This window comes from Varanus komodoensis, unplaced genomic scaffold, assembly GCF_004798865.1.
Source record: "Varanus komodoensis strain SLA01 unplaced genomic scaffold, ASM479886v1 scaffold7_3, whole genome shotgun sequence".
Classification (NCBI taxonomy): Eukaryota; Metazoa; Chordata; class Lepidosauria; order Squamata; family Varanidae; genus Varanus; species Varanus komodoensis.
This window is the reverse complement of record NW_025336480.1, coordinates 4,855,003-4,874,849: the sequence shown is the minus strand read 5'-3', so window position 1 is coordinate 4,874,849 and position 19,847 is coordinate 4,855,003.

Here is a 19,847-nt window from a genome sequence, read left to right as displayed (position 1 = left end):
GGATGCAACTTCTCAACTAACAACAACAACTATGAGCCTTGATCTCATAACAATAATAATTTGGAACCATAACACACACAGACACACACACACACACCAGTGGTGTGTTATTAGGATTGTAGCCAGCCTGGGAACAAGCCCAACTGAACTTGGTGGGACTTACTTCTGAGTAAACATGCATTGGATTGTTCAGTAAATCTGCACTTCTGTGCCAAGGCTGCTTGAAATAAGACCCAAGAAACTCTCTGGCACCAGTTCAAGAGTAAACAGAGGATTAGGATCTGGTTGTAAATAGGTTGCAGTGGTTTGTAATGCCTTCTCCACTCTATTTCTATTGATTTTTACTGTATATGGATGAAGTGGGCTGTTGTCTGTGAAACAGATGTCAGAATGAAGTCTTTGCTATAGGAGTTCTGCTGCAACAAACTGACATAGTTATCCCCTTGGAAATGGTTGGCATGTTGAGCTGAATGGGAGCAATGCACATTCAGACCCCTACACAATTACAGCGATCACTTGGATGAGTTCTCTCTCACTCTGTCCCAAGACATCCCGTGGATGAGTGATCGCTAAGCTACCTCATAGGGTTGTTTTGTGGGAAACATGCGATAACTGGCAGCTCATGCTGTGAGAATGTCTGCCTGATGTAAATAAATATATAGGCAGGGCTGATTACAAGGATTAATTTCCCTTCGTTTGGAAATGGCAACACCTCCCCATCTTGGCAGAGGGAGGATTCCACTGGAAAGCCCTGCATGCCTGGCCAAGCCCACGTGGTTGGATCATTCAGAGGCAGCCCTTGGCTACATGGGATCCAGCTCACAAAGTCCCCCATGGCTGGGAGAATGTTTAAAGGACAGCTGTATGAGCTGTTGTTTTCAGTTCTTGGCAGCTTGAGATGATTAAATTTCATTTTAGAAAGGCAAAATTCCTTTGGAGTTTTAAGATGGGAATTTTATTACATATTTTTACATTGTATTTCAATTGCACCATTACTGTTGTGAGTGTCCTTGAGACCTATTTCGGTATAGACAGGGCATACATCGAAGTCCGGGCTCAAGGTGCTGGTTATTACCTATAAAGCCCTAAAAGGCTTGGGACCAGGATACCTGAAGGAACACCTTTTTCCCTATTTGCCCTCCCGCCCCCTGAGATCGGCAACAGAGGCCCTCCTCCCGGAACCATCTGTGAAAGAAGTTAGGAGACAGAGTACCCGGAGGAGGGCCTTCTCTGCGGTGGCGCCCTGACTGTGGAATGCGCTCCCCAGAGAGGTCCGCCTGGCGACATCATTATATGTTTTTTGGCACCAGGTTAAGACCTTTTTATATTTTAATAAGTTTTAATATTGAATTTTAATATTGTATTTGCAGCCAGAGTGGCTCGATAATTTATTTATGCTGTTAGCCATTCAGAGATGCTGGTAATTGGACGGCATACAAATGTTATAAATAAATAAACAAATGTTATAAATAAATAAATAAAATTACTGCAAAAATAATTTTCTTACTGGAAATGTGTAGCTATTTTATTCATCTCGTTTAATCCTATCACACACACAAGGAGTAAGTACTGTATGTGGATTCTGTCTCACTGTCTTTCATTTCTTTAAAATAAATGTGTTACTAGGTAGAAATGAGATTACTCAGTAATACCAAACAACACATAGGTGTACAAAACAGCATAAGGTGACTGGGAGGGAGGACGAAAGAAGCCAACTCAAGTGCTAGTCCGTGGAAGCGGATCATGGGAAGGAGGAGGAACGAGTCGCCACTCTGTGGAAGAGTGAGTGCATGGAGCAGCCCAGCTGCCCTTCTTGCTGTGACCTCAGCCTGGCGGAGTCGGTGGAGCCGGCTTTTCACTGGGGCAATGCAGTGGCCCTGCTCTCCTTTCTCCCTCTGTGGGAGGCTTAGGGATGGCCTGATGGATGGGCTTTCTGAACATCTAAGCTCGGTGTGGGCTTGTTTACTGCAGTTTGACCAAGCAAGGAAGCAAGGGAGCTGCCTGATTAATACAGTACATTCTTGTATCACATCTGTGTCTTCTGTATACTAAGCAACTTCTCTTTTTAGGTTGGAGGATGCTGATGGACCCAATATCACCCAGTGCTTCCTAGATAAGTGGGGATTTAAACCTGAGGCTCCCCAGACTTAGTTTGAGAACTAAACTATATGTTCTGTCTAGCATGTATGGTGGACTTATTCTTTCTGTGTGCATGTGTGCACACTTCTCTTGCTTTCTTTTTCTTTCTTTCTTTCTTTCCCTCCCTCCCTCCCTCCCAATTTCTACCCTGCCCATTAGCCAATTTCTACCCTGCCCATTAGCCCATTAGCTCTCTGGGTGGCTCTCTGGATGAGTGCACTCTGCCCCAATGAAAAAGGCATCTTTCTCTCCTCTCCACTCCTGGCCCCCAGTATGGGTGGAGCATGGCTGGAATTTTGTGGGAGGGAAATGGGTGGGAAAAAGAGGTCCTTTTTCAGCCCTCCCAGAATGCTGCACTTCTTACACAGTACAGAAAATGAGCACCCGCGGCTCCCTCCAGCTGCCAGGCAGAGCATGTGGCTCGTCTCTCGCCGTCTAATCGCTGCACCTCCCCAGCTTCTCCGACTGGAGCTCCGTTCAGAGGTTCTAGTTCTCGGTTGCGCTGCACACGGGAGGAGTGCTCCAGCCCTGCCCGCCTCCTTGTTGCTCTTGTGCCTGGAGGACGATGGCCTGAGCAGGAGGGGCTCTTGCACCTGTGGAGGCTCTCCCTGCGAGCCAGGAACCTGGAAAGCCCGGCTCCTGTATGCTATGGGGAGCCCACCTGGTCAGACTCTTGCCCTCCACCCAGACAGATGCACAAGCAAGGCTTGGGGTGCTAGTTCCTCTGCTTGCTTGACAAGGACTTCGTGCCTAAATGAGCAAGGAAGTCTGGGAACTCAGCTGAGACGAAACAGACTTGGGCTGCACATCACAAGCAGCCAGGCCTTTTTATAAGGATGGGTACGAGAACTGGCTGCCACCCCTTGATCACTCCAGGTGCAATGAACTCTCCCTTCCTGGGTTCTGAAGTGTGAGGGGTGGACAGGGAATTCTGGGTCACTGGGGGTGGAACCCAGAGTTCTCCACCCACCTAGCACGCTTAGCAGGGATGCAGAGTTCCTGGCTTGTTTAGCCCTAAATGGAATGATTAGGCAGCGGGACTGGCCCAGCCACTCACCCCCATGTCATTCACAACAACTTTTTAAAGCCCAGCTTGTTGTAACATGCAAACTGGCAGTACTTTGTCTTGGACCTTTCAACCACTCTTCCATATTGCTTGCATTTGCTTTGATGTGTCCCAACCATCTTGGGTAGTGATGGTTATGGAGAAATATCCTCGGTAAGAGATTAAGGCTATGATCCTATAGACTTGAACATATGTCCTATTGTATTCACTGGGTATTTACTTCTGAGTAGACATGTGTAAGCTTGCACTCTGATTAGCTTAGCTTAGCGGGAACTAAATATTATATTCCTGTGCAAATGCACCTAATACTTTATAGGTTGCAAAAGAAGTTGAGAGATTAAAAACCATTGCTGTGTTTATGCCATTTGCTTGTAGGAAAAGCATGCATTATCTGCCATAAATGTGACATCCAATGAAATAAATAGACCCCCTCTAATTTGCATTATGTGATCACTAGAAGACTGAGTTCATTATTGTTGAATTTCATTCTGCAAGTGACTGGAACTAAAGGAAAGATTTACAAGAAGTGAATTGCATCATCATGTCCTAAAGACCATCTTGTCCCTCTTATACAGCTAATGGAAAATTGCACAGAATTGCCTGTTGCTATTTCTCTACTGAGAAAAAAGCATAAAAATGACAATGCAAAGGGTAAATAAATGCCAGATCTGCAAGCACCGAACATTTTGCATTATATGGCTGATACGTAATCATTTCAGTTACTACCCAAGACGAAACTCCCCAGAAAATAAAACTGTTGCATATGAGTAATCATTCACAGTAGCATCTCTGAAAACGTATTGACAATCTAAGTTATGCTACCGTCAGGTGATACATTAGAACTTCAGCTTGCACTATATCCGTAATGGTTGAGTCCTTGGTGGCAAGCAGTGATCTTGTTTAGTTGCAAGATGCGGCATTCTTTCTAATCCAGATAAGTTGAACTATCAAAGGTTCATAGTGTAGCCTTGCTTACAAACAAGATCAAACTTGCTTACAAACTCCAGTGACTTTTTTTTTTTAGAAATCCAATCTTTGGTGCAACTCTACACTTTGGACACTGGCTTAAAAAGAATGATGACATTTCTATATGTAAGACAATCAGTTCCACACTAACACTTAAAAAGGGACTTTTCTTCATTTATTGCTAGCAACTGCAACAATATATTGCATATGTTTCCATTTTGTAATGGGCAATTTATGCCAAGTAAAGAGAAAATGAAGTATTATTTATTTTGGATGGTGTGGGTGTTTTGGAAAGATGCTTTGCTTTTGACATAATTCATTTTTGGTAAGGAGTAACTGTATTCAAAGTAAGGCTTGGTAGCATATTCTGTCTGGAGGTATAGTCTGCTAATTATGCAAAAGAGAAAAATGGGAGAGAACCACGAGAAAAATGTTTTTCTCTTAGTACCCAGCAGGATCTTACATGCAGAAGTTTTAAAGAACAGCTGTCAACTTTCCTTCTGTCAATAAAAATATCTGGGGTGGGGTTCCTGGGCTGACTCCAGAGAGTGACATCTGGAGGCATGTTTGGATAAGGAAGATTCCACTCTAAAGGCAATCAGATACCCCCTTACCAGGAGGAAGTCCCACCAAGCGCAAATGGATGTTCCTAAGAAAAAACCACATGGGGTGGCACTGTTCAGCTTATATAAGCATCGACACAATCAATCCTCATTAATGCAGGACAAGACTGGTAATGTATGTGGGTCCTGGAAAGGATGCTCTCGACCCACTTTTGAATTATTGATATTTATTTTAATTGATCCCGACCAAGTGAACTTTCCTGTTTCTCTTTACGTATCTTCCTCATTGATTTTGTTGATGAAGAAGGTCATGATTTATACTGCATGTGAGTGAAAGAGATCAAGATGAGGCTTCTCAAACATGCTTTTTAAAACCAAACTGCGATCCCATGCATACTTTCTTGAGAGAAAGTGCCATTGATTTTGATGGGGCTGACCTCTGAGTAAACAAGCACAGGGTGGAGCTATGAGTCTGCCGCCACTGATAGAGAAATCACTCCAAATCTCTTGAACACTGCCCAAGGCTCAAGGGGCTGCTATCAGACCAAGGTTAAGCACTTTTAATTTCCATTAAAATCAGTCTTTCTTGAGACCATTAGCCTGGGATAGATCGGGTTCAGAGCTTTCAACAATTTGAACAGGGGGCTGGCTTGCCATCGCGATCAGTTAGGAAAGTGTGTGCGGTGAAACTGGAAACAGCACGTCAGTGATTCACCACGAAGGGTCAGCATTCCCACAATGCATTGCAAATGCTAGCGGATGTGGAACAGTGCTGCCTAGAGGACGATGCCTGAGAGCATTGTAAAACATTTTGGGTTGGGCCTGGGAGATTGGCCCAGTTATTTTATACAGGGACCCTTCAGCTGGGTCAGACCACCACGACCCGCATCTCTGGCCAGCAGGAGCATCAACTGCTCCCATCAACTCCAGGCCATGCACCCCCTGAGCAAGCCAGGAAGGATGTAATGAGGGTTGTAGTCCAATGCACCTGGAGGGCGAGACTGATCTCCTAGCTGCATTCTGAGAACGTAGCCACCCACTCCTATTTGCCCTTTTACTACATTTAAGGATTGCAATTACAATGAATGCACGAGGCAGCAATTTATTTATATCATTTACGTGCTATTTTTCCCCTTGCTAAGCATCCACAGTCCTTTTCCTCTGTTTTATCTTGACAACCCTGAGGGAGATTAGGCTGAGAGGCAGTGACTGTCCCAAAGTCACCCAGTGAGTTTCATGGCCAAGATGGGATGCGAACCTGGATTTCTCAATGCTCTCTTCCCTGCACTGCCAGCGTTTTTCAGAAGGACCAGAGGTCAGGTTGTTCTTCAGCAGTTTTATTTATAACATCCTATGAGAAATCTCTAGCCACATAGACATGCCATCATCCTAATGCGCAGATATGCTCCAACAACTCCTCTCAACTCTGTTATCAGAGGCAAAGTGCCCCCCATTCAGCCAAATAGAAAAGTTTTGGAAGGACTGACAACAGAAGACAAAGGTATTCCTTCTCCCAAACCAGCAAGTATATTAGGTGACATTTCCTTGCAAAATGTTCATTGTAATCTGCATTATAAATATGTATGTGTCATTAAACAAATTGCACCTCCTCCCAAAGTAGACACTCAAGCTAATGAGCAGACAGCTAACCATTAGTATTTGGAAATATTAAAAGAAAAGCACAGATTTATTTTAGGAATCTCCTTGAACACAGATCCCCATTACGTTGCCTCCTCAGAAAGTTTACCAGCTGGGCTTTTCTTTGTGAATAACAGCTACTTTTAGAAAAGTTCTGCAGAGTAAAAAGTATAACTCGGCAATTTCTATTATACAGTAGCAGTGGGTATGCATTCAGGTAGGATGGGATGGCTGTTGGTTCACTATTGAGAAAATTACTCTAGCAGGTAATTACAAGTATACAATTCAGACGCTTACAATTGTACTCAATTGCAATAAAGAATTCAGGCACTTAGACCCTCTAAGCAGTCCGATGAAATGGGGAAAGTGTTGCAGTCTGTTATCCCAGACCTCAAACAGTGCCTTTTGAACAGTGCCAGTAAGCAGCGATGACACAATATAGTTTTGCTGTGAAGAACTGGGTCAAAATTCTGAGTGTTCTTGAGATGCCAATCATGGTTAGAAATCAAGGGTTTAATCTAGAGACCCCATAAACGGAGAAAATTGGGCACTCATCATGACCACTTTTGCATTGATGGAAGACTACTGGATCAAAGGTCCATAGAAGGACATCTTAGGATTCAAACCAGCATCTTTTGTTTATAAATGTGCCTGGTGTCCTGTTTGTCAGGAGGCCACACTCTGTATTCCCATGCAAATATGCAGATTAAGGGGTGTGAAAGCATGCTGCACATGATCAATGACACTTCATTATAATACCCACTGTAGGCTTGGAAACAAGGCTAGAGCAGAGTCCTGGACATGCCACTGAATGTGGGGGCAGTAATTTGGTATATTTGTAATGGGTTTGTTTGTGCATCAGGTGACTCTGGACAAGTAAAAAAATACTAAATGAAATATAACGGGATTGGATCCAGAACTAGTGTTCCACATGCAGAAGCTTACTGCTTGTGGAATGGGACTTCCTGTGTCCTCCCACCCCCCCACCAGCCCCATCATGCTCTGGATATGCTCTGGATGGTGGGCGGACTCTTTGGAAGAAATCTGGGAGACATGAAGAAGCTGCAGCAGGCAGAAGATAAGGTAAGTCCCATTCCACAGGTGAGACTCTGGAAGATGGTTTCTGGATGCAACCCAAAGAATTTACACCCAATTTCCTTATCATTGCCGCCTAAATAGAAGTGTGTTCCATAAGAAAAAGCCATGCTTGCTCAGAGCACAGTTCCATCTAGTCCAGCAGTCCATTTACACGGTGGCAAATGCCCACAGGATCCCTCAGGCAGAAAGGGTGCAGGACCACAACCTGACCAAGCTCCTCAGCAACTGGCGTGTGCAGACAAGTCGCCTCTGGAAAAGGAGACAGCGCAAGGCCAGCGGCAGGAAACAGTGAGCATAAATCTGCAGGGGGTGTACAATTAAAAATTACAATTTATTCAGACGCAAGACACAAACAAAACTTTGCATGCTTCTAGCAGCAACACCAGCAGACCTGTCACCACTGAGAGTCTCTCCTCAATGAATCTGTTCAACCCCCTTTTCAAGCTATCCAAATTGGTGGCTATCATCAGTTCCCATGACAATGAATTCCATAGTTTAGCTATCTCCACCAATCAGCTTCATGGGATGACCCCAGGTTCTAGTGTTTCAGTCTCCACACCATGAATTAGTCCAAACACCTCTGTGATGTCTTCAGGCATTGTGAAGAGAAAGGAACATCCATGAATGTAGAACAGTTGCCAAAAATGTCTTTCTTTCTGTGCACCCTCCATGTTTGGAGGGCAGATAAACACAGTCAACAAATGGCAAGTGAGTGCAATTGGTGGCAGGGACATCAATTGTTTTGTGTCCATCTGCCACTGGCTTCTACCAGTTACCCTTGTAAAATGCTTTTACCAGCTAAGGTTGTTGTTTTGAATTTGTTACAGAAATTCCTGATCACACATTACTGCTGATTGCAGTAGACTTTCAGATTTAAGTCACAAAATGACACCAGCCTCAGGTGGAATGTACCATGTTGCATTCAATTCGGCAGTGTAGTCCATAAAAGTCTGAGCACCTACATAACCATTGGTTTATCATTAGCCAGCAGAATTTTACAAGACAGATGACAGGATCCTGATCGTGTGCCTCAGACTTAAAAGCAAATTGCTCAAAGCTTTCTCCTGTTCTTGAAGAAAGGGAAATTGAGTTACCTTCAGCTCATATTTAGATGGCAAAAGAAGGAGGGGATGGCAGAGGATGAGGTGGCTAGATGGAGTCACTGAAGCAGTTGGTGTGAGCCTGAGTGGCCTCCAGGGGATGGTGGAGGACAGGAAGGCCTGGAGGAGTGTTGTCCATGGGGTCGCGATGGGTGGGACACGACTTCGCGACTAACAACAACAACAAATGCCAAGTGCTTAGACAATGAAATTAACCTTGGGATATGTAGCTGAAAAGGGCTATTTGTTGACTGCTGCATTTTGTTTCCTGTTGTCCTCGGAGGGCACTCTCCTGGCCATAATGCCTTCGCTATGTCCGCAGCATTGCCAGTGGTTTTCCAGGTACTCTACGTAGGTCCAGAAATGGGGAAGAATGTGTGGAGAGTAGCAGTGCATGTCCAAGACTACAAAAGCGGCTCTTTTTCCAATAGTCAATGATTCTTTTAAGGATCCAGAATACAGCCAGCACACTAATGGGAGAAGGCTAAAGATTTATTAAGCAAGAACAGGCTAATTAAGTAATAAAGCAAAATAATGCAGAATAGTAATGGCAGCGAAAAGGGATTACAGAGCAAGGTCATAAATCATACATTTTTCTCTACCACTGGGAAGCTTTTTTCCTTCGAATCTGTGTCTCATATGACCCCTGTAATGGCTTCTAGGACACAGAGCTGTCTGGATTAGCCAGTTTTGAGTTCTGAAGAGGACCCGGGGGACACATGCGCACTATTGTGCTCACGTTAACCCCAGCCCTATCCCACAGCTCCACTCCAATGACTTCAAGAATGCTTGGCAGTAGCCCAGCATAAATATTTCACACCCCAGATACTGTGCTAACATAACGCCAGGTGGCCCCGGCTTGCGATCTTGCCAGAGAGTCAATGTACTAGCCTCAACTATGTTTGGTCTAAAGCAGATAATTGGCCCGGGGAACCAGAAAAATGAACAAGCTCAGTAAACAGGCCCAATAAACTTGAACAAGGACATTTGTGTACCACCGACTCCTCAAAATATCAAAGGACTTCCACATCTTCTCAACACTGGCTTCCACGTTTACACTAGTAAGGATGAAAGCAAGGGTGCACTCGGTGTTTCCCGCCCCCATGGCATGTGGATCCCTGATTGCAAGGACCCTGCTTTCTTTTAAATTAAAACAATCTTTAAAAATAAAATTAAAATGAGGAGAGGCAGGTAGTCAGCTGGGTACCAAGACAAGTGTTAATATATACATCTAGACCAACCTTCCTCAACCTTGTGCCTTCCAGACACTTTTGGACTGCAACACCCAGAATTCCTAGTCAATGGCCCTGCTGGATGGGAATTGTGGGAATTGTAGTCTAAGTGCCTCTGAAGGCCTCCAGGATGGGGAAGGCTGATCTAGACTGAGAGCATTTGGGTCAGCAAATTCTTCCTGAAAGGTACCTCCAGAGCTAATGACTGTATTTAAATTAAGGGGATATGGAAAGTTAGGCTAAATTATGGAACTCCTTGCTGCAAGGAAATAGTTATTCAAAGAATTCAGCTATTCAAGGAGGGGTTAGATATCAACGTGAAATGATTTGAGTAATTGTCAGCTGAGTAAGTGAAACTCCATTTCCATTTGTCACCATTTTGTGACTCATTCTGGCTCTACAACATCATTTTGTGATTAGTTCAGCTCAGTTGGTTGGAGCTAGCTGGAGCCAGGGGTCAGACTAGATGGCCCTTGAGCCCCTTCTGACTCACTCTGTTTCTATGTCATTTACAGCTCATTTATGTCATTTACAGCTCTTTCAAGCAGGTGCTGGGGCAGAAAGTCAGAGAATCCCTGGTTTATACCAAATGTGTGCGTACAGAAAAGGACAACACAGTATATGTGTGTGGTGTGCACCACTACAACTACTGTTGTAGCCATTTACTCTATGCACAGGCAAAAGAAAGAAATTGGTTCCACCAACTGCAAATCACAGCAGTCACCTCCGACCTCTTTCCCCTGTTCCCCAGCAACCTTCTTACAATAAGGAAAGCACAGAAGCCTTTCACACTGAGAAATTCTCTGAAGTTCTCAACACTTCCCACAATTTTTAGGAGCAATCTCTTTTTGCTCCACACAAGGAATGCTTGAAACAATTTTAACCTTTGAGTGTGCGTGATTTAATGGATAATATAACATACAAAATGGATAGACATTAGACCAGAATGATAATGTGTTGTAGTATGAAAGAAATGTATATGGAAGTGTTGCAATCTTTGTATATTTCTAATTATATAATAGGGATAAATATAAAACAGACAATTGAGGTCATGTTAAAGTTCAAACCAGGAGCACAAGGGCTGCTAATACCAACTCTGCTTGAAATGAATTATTAAAGAAAAATATGGTTATTTTCCAAAAATACATCACAGTATTCAAATTCAAACAAGTAAATGGACAAGGGCTTACACACGAGTCCAACTATTTCTGCAGTTTTTGGAAGAAGCCTCATGATGAAAATTGGGAAACAGAGACAATGCAGAATCTGCTGCCCAGTTGTGGAAAGCTTCTGATCTAGGAGAGACCCCAGAGAGGTCCGCCTGGTGCCGTCGTTATTTGTTTTTCGGCGCCAGGCAAAGACCTTTACATTTTAAATGTTAATACTACTGAATTTTATCTGGCCAGGGTGGCTTATTTTATATTGTGTGTTTTAAATTATTATGACTATTTTATATGTATATTTTAACTGATGTGGTTTTATTTATTGTTGTAAGCCGCCCCGAGGCTTCGGCGAATGGGGCGGCATAAAAATGTTTTAATAAATAAATAAATAGGATGCGGCAGCAGCGGCATCCTCATCCTCATCCCACCTTTTTCCTTTCAAGGAACTAAAGGTTGCTTACATAATTAATTTTCTTCCTCTTCTCAATTTTATCTTCAGAACAACCCCGTGAGGTAGGTTGGGCTGAAAGCCTGTGACTGTCCCAAAGTCACCCACTTAGCTCCATGGCTGATCTGTAAAGATGTCACCCTCCTCTTTATGCCTCCTCTGGAGAATAGAGAGAACCTCTAGAAGAGTAATTCTGAGTGATGAAGAGGAAGGGCCCGAAGATCATCACCCTCCCTTTCTCCTCTGAACAGAAGTCCATCCAGGGAACACACCCTTAAGTGGAAAGGAAGCTGGATCCAGTCTACCATACCTAACATAACGAGTACCATACCCTATTGATACTTGGCCTTGTTATGTTACTTAGCACATCCTGTTCGACTGTGATCTGTGAAAGGATGTATGAAATAAAGAAGCTAATAGACTGGGAGGATGCCCAAGAAAATGTATGCTCAGTGGAGACAGTGGAGACCTCCTACAAATGCTTAGTTTAAATGAAACTGAGATACGAATTGATTAATGCATGCTTTAAATTATACACCAGGCTGACTAGAGCAGTCAAGTTTAGGCATCTGAAAAGCAATAAGAAATTCCCTGTAAGATCATCACCCCACTAGCAATAAAGGAAATTCATGAATACAAAACTAACTGGGCAGTGCATTTCCCCCTGCTTCTGAAAGAAAGCTTCTACAAAGAACCATCTGGAAAAGCATGATAGTAATAATAATTACTTAATTACAATTCTGAACTGCAGCTGAAACAAATGTGTTCCAAATTTCTCCATACAACAATCACATCCAAATATAATATAAAGAATCTGTTAAACATTCTACATCTGACATTCTACATCTATTTTTGTACATGGTATATGAATTAATATTTGACAATATTGATAGTCAGTGTCTGGCTTCTGTTCTTTGATAACCAGTATTTTATCAGTATTTTTTGTAGCTGGAAATCTCTGTGATCTGTGAACAAAGACCCACTAAACAAGTCTCAAATATGTTCATTTCAATTGCTGAAATCCTATTTTGGGAATGTGATATTTTAAGGAGCTTCAAAATGTTCCCTAAAATCATCTCATCTCCAGTTTTAACCACTTTAAGACTGAGCTTATATCTATGCCTTTATTCAAAACAGAACTTTCAGTATTAAGGGAAACTTGCCTCTCCCTGAACCACCATGCCCATGGCTTTAGATTTACTGGAATCTAAGGTATACCATTGTTGGCACATTCCAGATTTCTGAAATTCATAATATGGCCTTCTTGGTGTTGGCACCCTAGCTGTGCCACACCTTCCCCAGGAAATTAAACCAGAGCCTATGGAGGTTAGTTTTAGGTGCCAGGTTAAAGCAAAGATTTTCTTCCAGATCTTTTAATTAACATTTCAGCCTATCAGATGGCTGATATATATTTAATATAACAGCGGCTGACTTAAGGCCAAGATCTTTTTATTTACCCAGTAGTTTAATAGCTGAATGATTTTACTATAGAATATAGAATTGTGTTTGCAGTATATTTTTATATTTTGGAATTATTTTTTAATCAAATATGCTTTTCTGGTTTTGGTTTTCTGTAAGCCATCTAGCGATCCATCCTGGATACAAGGCAGGATAAAAATGTTTTCAATAAATAAATATGTACATTATTGTACTTTCCATATAGCCTAAAGTGCCAGATCCTTCCTAATCTTGCAAGCTAAGCAGCATCAGGCCTGGTTAGAATCTGGATGAGTGACTTGAGCATAAGATTCTATGATTATTGTTGTAAATTGCCTAGAGAGCTTTACCTACACATACTATAGAAATGTAATAACAACAACATTTTAACATGGCTTATATAAAGGTTAAATGTTTTCAACTCCAAGAACCCTTTCCTGGTCAATCATCACCAGCTCGGAACCAATCAGTATATATATATGAAATGTTTGATCCACTACCCACCTTCATAAGAGGAAGATCCATTCACCCGAAATTTAGGTGAATTTGCCCCTTCCTCCTCTCCAGGAGGGCTTTCTAGCTTTCTGTGAAACATTTTCAGGGGGATGGTGAGAAGGGAGCTGTGAAAGCCATTTGTGAGGTTGATTTGGGCTAAATCTGGATCCAGCCTTTCTTGTATACTGGGACTGCCTGGGGATTATGTTCTGATGACAGGCAGGATATAGCTGAGAATTCTAGAAATAAGAGCATGTTATTCTGAAACCTTTGCTGAAACTCTCCATGTATATTTTATGTATGAGGCTTTAGAGAGATAATTTGCCACAGTTTAATTTTCTGTAAAAATGGCAGGCACTCTTAAAAGGGCCTTTAATCACTCAAGTGATGGAAAATGCTAGCAATAATGCTTTCATGTCTAATACCTCCAGGTTGTCACAGATACTGTATCGCAAAAAGCAGCTGTATCTGAAATGATACGGAAAATAGCACTGCAAAGCAAGACTTTGAAAATGGGTAATTTTACTTGCACAATTACAGACACTGGCAATCGTATCTCTGCTTTCATAGCATTGACAACTTTGCATAACGTGTCCTAGAGAGATTCCCTTCATCTGGGAAAGGAAGGGAATCTTCAGTCTTCCCCACCTTGGTCTCCTTCAGATGTTTTGGACTACAACTTCCAAGATTCCTGATCACTGGCCTTGTTCACTGGGGCAGATGGGACTCAAAGGTTAAAACATCTGGAAGCTACTAGGCTGCAGAAGGCAGCTCTGACCTAAATAGAACTGATTGTTGTCCAAAATGAAGATCAGTCTTGATACCCCTTTAGTACAGGAGAGATATAGAATCAATCTCAGCCAAAGTTTGAGTCTGTACAGATCTTTCCAGATTTCCAACCTGAGTTTGGAGGTGTTTGGCAAGCCTGCACCAACGTTCATCCTGCCCAAGGCATGGAGCCAAGCAGGGTCAGTACAACACAGAAGCATAGAAACTGAGCGAGTCAGAAGGGGTCTCCCAGGCCATCTAGTCTGACCCCTGTTTCCAGTCAGCTCTACTCATGAGATGCCTACCATGTGCATGTCTAGCCTATCCTAGAACACTTTCACCAATGGGAAGCCCATTCCACACCCTCGGGGTCCTGACTGTCAGGAAGTGCCTCCTGGCATCCAAATTGAACCTTGGCTCCTTGAGTTTGACAACACCTCCCACTGCCCTCTCTTTCCTACCCCAAGCCCATGCCCTCATACATGCCCCCCCCCCAGCCACAGTGCTCTGCCCCCCTTCCCCCTAAGCCGCTGGTCAACCTAAAAAGTACTGGGGGTACCAAAATAGTATTGGTATTCTGCTTTGCAGTCCTTTTAAAGACAAATGTGTACACAGTTTTTAAAAATAATTTATTTGTAAAGAAAGGTTACTTTAGGGGACAGGCCCCTCCATCCACTCCTGCCTACGGGCCTGCTGCCTCCTCCCGTCCTTCTACCTGCCTGCGCACCTGTGACTGACCTTGTCCTCGCCCGAATGGCGGCAGCGCACCTCCCTCCTTGCGCAATGCCTTATTTTCCTGGGTGGGAAGGTGCCGCTGGAGGCCAGTCGTGCTCTGGCCGCAGAGGCGAGCCGCACGGCCATCTCCCTGCCAGCGTTCCTCATGGGGCCAGGCCCCCTGGGGAGCTGTGCCGGCCTCTCTCTTCTGCCCCAGGGAGGCTGCCCCCACCCCCCAGACTCCACTCTCAGAGGGATCGACCAAGCCAGGCACTGGACAGTGGGTGCGCCAGAGAGAGCTGAGGGCTGCTCCAGCAGCCAGGTGCTTTTCTGGAAGTGCCAGTGGGGCATGCAGTTCTCCTGGGGGCAGAATCTGCCATCTCTTGGGATCCACTCCCCAAGGAGCACCACCTGTTTCATGGAGGGGCTGCCCTTGGGGACAGCAAACCAAAGTGATGTACTCCTGTACCCGCCTCATTTGAATATCATGGGGCTTGCCTCCCAGTCAGTTGGCATAGGGCCACAGTCTCCATCACTCAAACACATTTCCCGTAAGTTCCTGACCATCATGGGCTGTCGTGGCCATGTTAAAATGCAGTCTATTCCCATTAAGTCCTGGGTATACTGTGGGTGGCTCCACGCTGGGGCATGTGCAGCGGGCCGTGGGGGCACTTGAGCCGAGTGACTCACTCCCAAGGCTGACTCAAGTCAGGTCAGTGGCTTGGCTTGGACAACAAGTGAGTGACCAACCCGACTCGCGATTTCTACAGTTTTTTACGGCTGAGTCGCTCCAGGGCTCACAGTGTGGCAGGATATCCTGGAAGGCAGGCAGAGGTGGTGGAGGGAGGGGGTTTCAAGGGGGGTGAGGACAGGATAGGGGAGAGGGGGAAGGCAAGGCTTAGGTCTTCTTTCTGGCATGAGGGAGGTGGTGGGATGGGAGCTTCAAGCGAGTGGGGCAGGATGGGGAAAGGACTTCCATGCATCACCGAGAGAAGTGCAGATGGAAACAGGAAAGTTCCTCTTTATGATGTAGCATGCTTTGTATTTTTATTTATTTAAAGTTTTTGTATGCCATCCATTACTAAAAAAAGGTCTCTGGATGACTTACAAGGAAAAAAAACCATAACAGCAACAATGCTTCATACACTTTAAATACCATACAAACCAATGATGGAGGCACTCACAGTAGAACTTCTACTCATGGTTTCAAACTTTGAAAGGCTTGTTAGAGGAGCAAACCCAGGTATAAGATTGTGGAGTGGCTGGATAGAAGGAAAGTGAAAGTAAAAAGACACAGTACACCTAAAATAATGTGATATGACATGCGAGAATCAGACTTGCAATTTCCCCCTTTCGAACTATTGCTCTCTCTTCACCTCCTTTTTTCTCTCTCACAATCTCCCTCTGACACAATCTTCCAGTCTCTGCATAGATCATCTATTCCTGGGTTATTTTGAAGATTGCATAGGATTTGCTCTTCCACCAACAATTAGAATCTTCTTCAAATGTTGCTCTTTAAGTTCTCCATCAGTCATATTGGGAAGTGGGATGGGGAAGGCATTATATCTATGCTCAGCTGTTTTCTTTTAAAGGGATGTCAAAGTCCATATAACCTCCTGGCAATCTCAAGCATCTTTCCCTTTGTGGCACACATCCACAAACAGAGAAAACAGTAGCTGCCCGACAATCGCGGCATATCCTATCAAGCAGCAGACCCCAGACCCTTCTGTTTCTGGGTCTCATGGGAAACTAATAATTTCATATTCTGTGAAGAATCTGTTTCTGTTTTTCTTCTGTTATTCTCCATCACCTCAGCAGCAGCTCCCTCCCCTTGTGATCTTAGCTTGCTTGTCTGATCAAACGGGGCAACTACGAGGAGAATCTGCCAAAGGGGACAAGGGAATCCTGCCGACACAGTCAGTCATCTGAAAGAAGCAATGATGGTGGCTGAAAATCATGCAACATGACCAGCCTGTGAACTCTAGTTTAGAAAAAGATGGTTAAATTGTCTTCATAAAGCCCAAGCTTTTAATAATAAAACACACCAAAAGCATAAAAACAATGGCTTAAGGCCTGTCAAATCATGAAACAAAACTGAGTTGTGTGTGCGTGTGCTCTGTATCTGCATTGAACTCTTTCCCTTTCCCAACCTAGTGATCTCCGGATGAGATGGACTGCAATTCCAATTGCTCATGCTGGGTGGGAATGATGGGAGTTGCAGTACAACACATCAGGAGAGCATCAACTTGAAGTAGGCTGCCCTAATCACTTTCAGATTGGATCTTAGAAATGCACATCTACCCCAAATTTGAGTGGAAAATAACTAACACGAGTCTCTGCTGATGGCACGTCCCAAGCTATAGAGAACAGGTGGGGAGGAGCACCGCCTCTTGGAAGCAGCACCCAGGGGTGCTAGAAAAGAGCAGTGGAAAGCAGCACTCCCATTCTGCTGCACATGCTCAGTCAAGCAGGCAACCAAGAGATTACTTTATTTTATTCATTTAGAGTTTTTGTATGCCATCCCATTGCTTATAGCCTTGGGAGTTATAGCTTTACTTCCCCGGTTCACTATGTAAGTATAGCCTTACTTACATCGCTTATAGCCTTATTTCCCCGGTTCACTATGAGGAGTCCTAGCTTATCAGGTACGCTCAAGTGCTAGCATCCCTCTGTGGCATTCCACCGTGTCTCCCCCACTAGTCCACTAGGCCAGGAGCTGAGAGAGTGACGTGGCTGTGGCTGCTCAAATGAATTCTGCGGCACAGACATAAGATCCAATGGCATGGCACACAGTGAAGGCCACTTGTCTGGCCTAGGGTCCCACCTGAGGTCTGGATCCATATTTTGGACTTCCAGCATTCAGTCACATAGTTCAGATGAACAGATGTGGGTGGCTCCACTCATCAAAAAAGGAAGGGGATGCTGATTTTGGGTCTGAACACAGAGCAATTTGCCCCAGGCATTCACTTCTTACATCCTTTTTGATTCCCTGGCAGGGAAAAGGAGCATCAGCCTCCCCTGTTCACTCATTTGCTAGTTCTTCCAAGGCAGCAGTAGGAACTGATCTTTGAGGCAGAGGAAAAGTCCATGAAGGAGACCAGGGGAGCAGACAAGCCCCAGGGAGGGCTTTTTGCCCAAGGGACCCCCAAAACCTGGATCCATCACTGGACTGATACTTGGAGCCTGATGCCTGCAGGACCATCTTTGTTGTCTTCCGGGCTTTGGAGAGCTTTGGTAATCTGCTAAACGTTCTTTCAGCACTCATGCAGAAACTTGACGTCATGCTGAGCAATCTGGAGCAGTAAACATGCCTGATGCCCTCTTCACTTGACAGACGCCGACATAAATAGAGGGAAAAGACGAACGCCCACAGCTCTCCGGCAGCCAGTCCCTTACAAGACTATGATTCTATATATAGCACCTGTCTATATCTTTCTTTTGGCTTGCACCTCCAGGCAATGAGGGTACAGAAAACAAAAGAATGTTCCTGGCCATTTTGAACTGTTAAAAATAGGAATAACCCTTCAAAAGGCTGATGCTAATGCTAACTTAATTTCCGTATGAGCAATGAATGCCTTATATAATGTGGGTGGTGCTTTAAGAATGACAGGAAGACAGCTCTCTGCTTCAAGAAGCTTATACTCCAAATTTTCTTAAGAGAGGCAACAGAGGCCATGCTGAAAAGATCTGAGAAAGGGATGAATCAAGGAAGTAGCTATGGTGTAGCCTTATAATTTAGTTGCATAAAATGGATGGCATATGGCTGAGAGATGACTTATACTCTGTTTTCTTTCTTTGTGGTCACCAAAGGGCCACAGGCCTTGCTTCTAAGGATTAATCATGTTTCTAAGCCATTCCCTTCCCCTCCCAGCACTCAATTGTCTTTCCTTAATTTCTTCAGCTCCAGTAGTCAGGGAAACCCTTTAGTGGCCTTGCAACCTGGCAGGGGAGAGGAAAAGTCCCCATCTGTGTGTTTCTTCTAATGCACAAATGTTGAGGAACATCTTCATTAATATTTTGAAATGCCTGGGTACTACAACTCTTAATTTGCTCGTGCTCAGCTACCCCAGCCTATAGGTTCAGCCCAGGCACAAATGCATACTGATTGTGGTTGTGGCTGTTTTATTGGTTATTCACAACTTTGAGAGATGGAGACGGGAAAAGTTTCAGCCATGTTTCTGCTTCAGTAGAAAGAACTGTTTTGAAGAAATGGCCATGGTCTACATGTCCCATGGCTTATCATTTATATCCCCACAAGCCCTATAAAGGTCATGAGTGGTGAATCTAGGGGTAACTTTTTTCAGAAATTCGTATTGCTTGTAAAACTGAAAAGAAAAAAACATACATTTTATAGCATTTTATTGTTTATTAATTTTTCACGGTCTACTTTTGCATTCCTTTAATCCTCTAAGCCTCCTATGGAGGAATATACCCTTAAAAATATTCTAGAAATAAATCACACAGACATACACCTGAGTTTCTCTATACATTTTTTTCTCTATAACAGTTCTGATTAGACAATTTGAAGAAAAAGTATCTACTGAAATTTGGTTTTCATAAAAGTTTTGAGATGAGCCACATTTTTTCTGTCAAATCCTCTTGTCATATGGCTAAGACATGAATCAAATGGGAGCTTTATCATTTGACGCATTTGCCACTAAAACGAAAGTAGTACTGGCAGCCCCCGGGTATTTGGAATCAGGAAGTGAATAGTTCACTCAGATGGGAAAGGAATTACCTTCCTGTTGAAATTGCTTTTAGCTTCTTTGACCTGTTCCTGAAGTAACAGATCAGGAGGAAGCACTAGGAATGAGGCAGGGAGTTTCCTTCCCGAGGGCATTTGTGAAATATTTGGCTCTCCTAATCGACAAGAACATCGTCATTGAAGATGAAAGGCTAAAGAACGGTGCTAATTGAAGCCATAACATATGTTTTGCCAGATGAGTAATTGATATGCGTGACTTACTTTCACTAAGCTCTTCATAGTGAAGGTAGAGCATAATTCCAGTCAGCTCAAAAG